The sequence below is a fragment of the Chenopodium album genome, chromosome 7, assembly GCF_948465745.1.
Source record: "Chenopodium album chromosome 7, dcCheAlbu1.1, whole genome shotgun sequence".
Taxonomy (NCBI): Eukaryota; Viridiplantae; Streptophyta; class Magnoliopsida; order Caryophyllales; family Amaranthaceae; genus Chenopodium; species Chenopodium album.
The window spans coordinates 48,454,436-48,461,240 of record NC_137840.1 but is presented as its reverse complement, the minus strand read 5'-3'; the positions used below and the strand labels follow the sequence as shown (position 1 = coordinate 48,461,240).

Here is a 6,805-nt window from a genome sequence, read left to right as displayed (position 1 = left end):
TTAAATAACTTCCTTTAGCTTCCTGCAATTTTCAGTAAGATGGCCCCTACCTTGATGGTAGTTGCAATGCGCATTGGGGTTCCAATTAGTCATCCTCCTTTCGACTGGTGGATATCTAAATAGTTCAATGGGAGTTATAAGACCTTTTGCATGAAGGCAATCAAACGCGGTGTCATAACTCATGCCAATAGGAGTAAAGTTCTTCCTAAATGGCTTCTTTTGTCCTTAATTATTCATAACGAGGACTTCATTCAAATTAAAGGTGCTAACGTTATTTGAGTGGGTGGTTTTGGAAGAAGAAGAATTATCATTCTTCTTTCCTTTCCAGCCACTGTTGGAGTTGTTAGCAGCTTTTTGTTTCGCAAGGTCATCTTCAATATTAATTCCAATGTCATAGACGGCCTTGAAAGTGCTCAAATTACTTTGATATTTGAGATGCTTAGAGTATTTTTATTAGAGGTTCTTAATGAACATCCTTATAGATTCTTTTTCACTGGGCACCTCAACCATTTTAGCGGCAGTTTCCCTCCACTTATTAAAGAAAGAAGTAAAACCCTCATTCTCCTTTTGCTTTAACATCTCAAATTCTCTATGGTTAGTTTCAACTTGAATATTACATTTGTATCTATCAATGATAGCGTTTACTATTCCATCCCAAGTAGAAATATTCTCTTTATCAAGGGAAAAGAATCATTATTGACAAACGGTTTCAAGAGATAGTAAGAACAAAGAGTGAAAGACTTTCCTGTCAATCCCCTTAATATTCATTATGGTTTCAAAAGCCCTTAAGTGGAAATAAGGATTGTCAGCTAATTTAAACCTAGGAAAGGCATTGGCATTGAACTTCTGCAGAATAAGCTCCTTGTCCACTGAGACCCCTTGTGAGCTAATTCCCTGGATCTTAAAGTCATTGGAAAGGTTGCTTAAGATTTCCTCCATTCGCTCCATCTGTTGCTATTTCATTAGGTCATTAACTTGAAGATCCATAGCCTTCATAATTTCAGTTAAATTGGCCACGTTTTACCTAAGTTCATTGACTTCTTCTTGAGTTGCCATTATCTTCTTAGATTTTCTCTTTTGACGAATCGGGTTATCAAAAAGTAAGACTTGAACAAAAGTGTTGTCCTTGATTAGCTGCCCTTCTCTTCTTGACCAAAAGTACTGTAAATTAAACCATTGATTTTAATGACTTGACTCAAATTGACTTTGAATTAATTGGTTTTAAAAGACAAAAAAGCAAAAATAGGTTCCATATTGTTGGGAATCAAGTATGGTTTAAATGGAGGATTAATATCTGACTTACCCTCCTAAAAAATTGACGGAAAACACGCGCACACAAAACTCTCTAGACATGGTCAAGGTGAAACATATATACAAAGTGTATGCTTTAATAGTGAGTGGAAGTGACATGCTTTGACACTTGTGTAAGACCATGAGACTATGTGCTTAAACTCAATTAAGGACTAAATATGGAGTCTGCCGTTAATAAACTGATTAATTAAACTCATCGTGATGACTCTAGCAAAAAAACTGGACCGTCGCTTAAGCAACGGGACTGTCGCTAAACGCCAGGACAGCGCGATGCGAAAATGCTGTCACATAACGCCGGGCACCAATGTGTCGCGCCGCAGACCAGGCTTTTGCGTTATTGCTGAAACATTAGTCTGGGTCTGTTTCCAGTGTTTTACTCTAAAAGGACAAGCCTATAGTCGTACTAATTTAAGTCAAGTTTGATCAATTTATTAAGACATTAATTACTCATATTAATTTATTAATTAATTAAGCAAAGTCCTTTAGTCATTAATTAGTTTATTTAGACTTACTCACAAGTCAAACAAACGGTTAGCGTAAACACACATAAGTTATTCACAAGCAAAGAATGCATAAGTAGCTAAGTAAGTAAAATATGATGCAATGAGTTTGAAACCTAACCATGGTTCAAGTTCTCTAAAGTTCAAGGATAAGGGTTAGTCAAAGAGGGTCCATGGTTATGAGTCCGGATGCACTACGCAGAAGCCTTACCTTTGGAAGGGTTGGCACGTGTGGATAGGACCCCGCAAGTTGAACTCGCTTCCACGGTTTGGTGAATTCTCAAACTCGGATGTATGAAGAGGGGTGGAACTAGGTCAGTGAAACTAATCCTCCCTCGGTCAAACTAAATTTATTAACACTTAACAAACCTATATAATAGTATAGAGGCAAGTTAAGGATCGAACCCAAAGGAACGGTAATATTCAAGCGCTGTCAATTATGTGCCTAAGCTAGGTCGAAGACAAAGATAAGGAGAGAACACTAACAACTAACAAATAAAAAAACCAAACAAATAAAGCACTAGGAACGGGGATCAACAAGTAATCATGAAAATTGTAGCAACTCGGGAACAATATGCAAATAAATGGTTGTGAAGACAAATGGAAAGCTCAATCAAAAGAGTCAACAAGCTATCCCCTAGAGGTCAAACTAGCGCCAACTACGAGAGACTCTAACTAGGAGCATCACTAATCAAGCTCAATCGACAATTGCAATTCCTAAATCAATGGTCCGTATCATTAGAAACTACAATGCAATCTAGTATAATTCTCAAGGCCTAATCTAATTACACACATGCAATCTTTCATTAATCACTTTAATCTCAACAATTAATCAACAAAATTCCCAAATTAGGTACAATCAATCAATCATACAAGTTTCACCCAATTCCTAGCAAACAACTACTCTAACATCATCATCAAATCAACTAACAACTAAAGAAATCAAGAATCAACAATATATGAAGAAAAACTACACTAATCAACAATCAAACATCAAAATCAAACCAAACAAATATGAAATCAAACAAAGCAACAAAATACGATAGAGTTTATAATGCTCATTGATAATAGAGAAGATCTTCAACACAATTTTCACCATTAAATCTTCAATCTCTCAATCACCATTGAAATTCCTCACTTTCTCTCTCTAGAATATACTCCTAAACTAACCCTAAAACTAGAGAGAGAAGCTCTCAACTAAGCTAAAAAATGACCAAAAATGTGAAATGATGCTTATTCTAAACTAGCCCTAAAAATCGAGTTTACAAAGATATTTATAGAGGCGCGAAAACAAAACCGAGCAAACAAATACCCAGGAAGGCGCGCCTGCACTGCAGAGGAGGCGCGCCTGTGTTGCAGGGGTGGAACGCCCGCGCCAAGGGGTGGCGCGCCCGTGCAACTCTGGGTTTCTTCGATCTTCTCGCGGCTTTGTGCGTTCGATAAGGCTTTCGAATGAATGCAAAATCATGATGATGATGAACACTAAGTGAGGCAGTCCCAAAATCACATGATTGTGGGTTCAACACCCCATATTCATGAGACACTACTACAAAAGTTGCCTTAGGTAACACCAAATGGTATCACTTTGAAGGTTAGAACCTTAACTATTTCATAAGTAACACTTTTGTAACACTTTGATATCATGTAACACTTGATGGTAACACTTTGATATCTAGTATCACTTGATTGTAACATTTTGATATTTAGTAACACTTTATTGTAACACTTTGATAATTTGATATTAAGTAGAACTTTATTGTAACACTTTAATTTTTGGTACCAGTTGGTCATATATAAATTTTAAATTAGGAATAATCATTTGACCGTATTACTATTATATACTTCGCATAATATTAACAGTTTAATTAGAAGCTTTACTTGTAATTAATATTTTACAACTACTAGTAGAAAAACACAAATGGATACCAAATCTAGAATAAAAAAAGCCACCTTAAAAGGGTTCGAACCCGTACCTTGTAGGTTATGGACACTGGTTTTTACCAAGTATCCCCAAAATAATTAGAAGACTCCACCCGTACCCCTCTTTTATCTCTCTAAGTCTTGACTCCACCATAGGCCTGACCACTCTATCGCTCTCTCTCTCCCCTCTCTCTCTCTCTATCTCTCTCTCTCTTCTCCCTCCTCATTCACAAGTGGCGGCGATGGTGGCGGCGATGGTGGTGGCGATAGTGAAGGTGGTCACGAGCGATAACAATGGTGCTTCGAATTCAAGGGTTTCAATTGGTCGTCATGGTATGATTTTCTTCAAACTTTCCCCTTTAAATTCCAAATTTTGGGCTCTTTTATATAATTACTAGTTCAAATCTTAGGTTTTGTTAAATAAAGGTTTAGATCCTAAGTGTGGTCTTACCTATGTTTTCCAGAAGTCTGGTGGTGAAACTGGTGATTGATTTAGAGTTTCAAAGAATTTGAGGGGTTTTTATTACTTTTCTCATTAGCGGTTTTAATCGATTTTTGATAGATTAGTATTTGGATATTTAATTTTTATCGTCAAACTTATGATTTGTTGATTATTGATTACTATCACAAGATTAAGTAATTTCTAATTAGTTTTACAAGGGTTTATATAGATCAGCTTTTTTAATAGTTAACAACATTGAAATTTTGTGAATTCTGCTTGGTTTGAGGTGCTTAATCCCATCATGTTGTCTATCCTATTCTGGCATGAGGAGAAATTAATTCAAAATGGCTATGTGATTGCAAAATTAGACATTTCCATGATTGCAAAGTTAGGGGATTCAAAATGGCATGTTTTTTCTATTTTTGTTTAATCACATGTTTTTAAGGATAGTAATGGTAATTGGTAAGTTCCATGGAATAATTATAGGTGCATGGAGAAGATGAATGGTCGTTTGGGTATTGTGAACAAGGAACTGGAGTCTTTAGCTGCCCTGCTACAAAAAACCCCATGTATACATACCATGAAAAAATTGTTCTTGGACAAACCAACCTTTCTGTCTCCAAGGTTAATCAGATCTTGAGGGAACTGAGTTAGAGAGTGGCTAGGGGAATCCTACGATTTGCTCGCACGAAATTGCAATCACTTCTGTGATGATTTATGTGAAAGGTTTGGTGTTCCAAAACTTCCAGGTATAGTATAGTATCATTGCTACCTTGCTTTAATTATAACTAATTGTAATTAATTTAATAGCCCTTGTGTTGATTGCATTTATTACTGTCACGAGTTGACTTTTACATTCATAAGATTGTGCTCTTTTGGTATGTGATCACCGAATTGAGCCGAGGCTCCAAATCTGTACTTTAGAGCTATATTAATATTTTACCATTTTTTAATGTAGTGCATTAAATTATCTGGCATCATATAATGATAACATCAAGAGGTGCATTTCCGATGTCAGATTAACTTTTGCATGCTAGTAGCAATCTATATTTGCGCTGGTTGGCACAATGATCTATTCGCTAAGCAAATTAGCTATTGTTATAGCCCTTCCAAATTGTAAGTGTGCAAGTTTCCGCGAGACTTGAACAAATAAAGATATCATGTCATACATGTTTCTAACTTCAATAAATGTGTCTTCCATCACACACATTGCAGCTATGCAAGATTAATAAAGCAAAGTGTGAGATAAATTAATCTTTCTAATAGTCTAAGTCTAAGGTATACACGCAATTCCAAACACAACATATATGCAAAAAGCTTTATTAATATTTGCATTGCATGTATATGAGTATTAGAGAATTATCTCATTAGACTTGATTATTAGCTGACCAGATAGACTAAGATTGCTTTCGGTTGAGTGAAACTTATTTGTCTTATTTGTCTTTGGTTAAGACCATATTAAACTATATAAACCTTTTTGCCTTTGTAAATTTGGTAATTTGAATTGGTTCAGGACTCTTGGATATTTTGACATTGATTCCCATTGCTTCTGGATAAGAGTGCAAGGAATTAGGTGATATATGACTTTGATATATTTACCATGCATTCTTGCTTGAAATGAACTAATTGCAGTGCTTCAAGTAGCTGAAATAGTTAAGTAGTTTTACGAAAATTGAAAACATTGTAAGCTTCAGTATGGCATGATCTTAAATGTAATTATTGTTCTTATACATAATATTGATGTTGCGATCATCTCTGATTTTATTGTTGTTTATATCATCTTTTAGTTTCTGGCAGCCATAGCGCAGTCGTTGTATGTAGGATTTTGAATACTTTAAGCTTGAACAGCCTAACTTAGTTTATATTGACATGAACACAGGCTAATTTACAAAATGAAAATACCTCAACCCCACCACCTGTTGTACTTATAGTCTCATATTCATTCTGCAGTCTTGTGTGTTCTTCTTTGTAGGAAGCAAGATCTAGATGGGAGATTATAGCATAGTCTCCCATGTATACAACAAATTTTCATCCTTCATATGATCAGCTTATTTTTACAATGAGCAAGGTAACTGTATATTTTAATGACATGAGCTAAACATAGTATTTATGAAATTAGTGACATAACACCTGTAGCAATAGCACATCAGTCTCATTATTTCAGTTAAGATACATGTATGACATAGATCAACAAACCGATAGTAGCAACTTATAGCTGCTAGTCTGCCTATGCTAGGTTTCTAGCTCATGTCTTCTTAGTTTCGCCTTTAAACTAGATCCCCCTCCCCTTCCATTTCTGATCACACATCCACCACCCTTAATAGAAAATAAATTATGATCATTTTCCTCATGTATACTCTAGAGAACAAGAGAAAAAATGAGGTAATGGTTAATACATTATCTTTTACAAAGCACTAACTCATATTATTATGTTATTTCATTTTTGTTCTAGTTGTCTGATGTATGATGCTTTCACACATACATAGGATCAAAAGTATCAAGATGAAGGATTGCTTCGGAAAGTGATGATGCCACAAGAAGCGTGCTTACATATACAAGATCGAGATAAACTTTTTTTCTTTTACTCCCGGGAGTGAAAACTTTGAAGCTTTCGGCTAACTATAACCGCTGC

The 6,805-nt window shown here is 35.5% G+C and overlaps 1 long non-coding RNA gene across 1 annotated transcript; it reads left to right on the top strand.

Moving 5' to 3' along the window:
• The first annotated feature begins 3,976 nt into the window (after positions 1-3,976).
• On the top strand, positions 3,977-5,126 carry LOC145637866 (uncharacterized). The gene is made up of 2 exons (XR_014114522.1): positions 3,977-4,064; positions 4,660-5,126. It is a non-coding gene; the product is annotated as an uncharacterized LOC145637866 (long non-coding RNA).
• Positions 5,127-6,805: the final 1,679 nt, after the last annotated feature.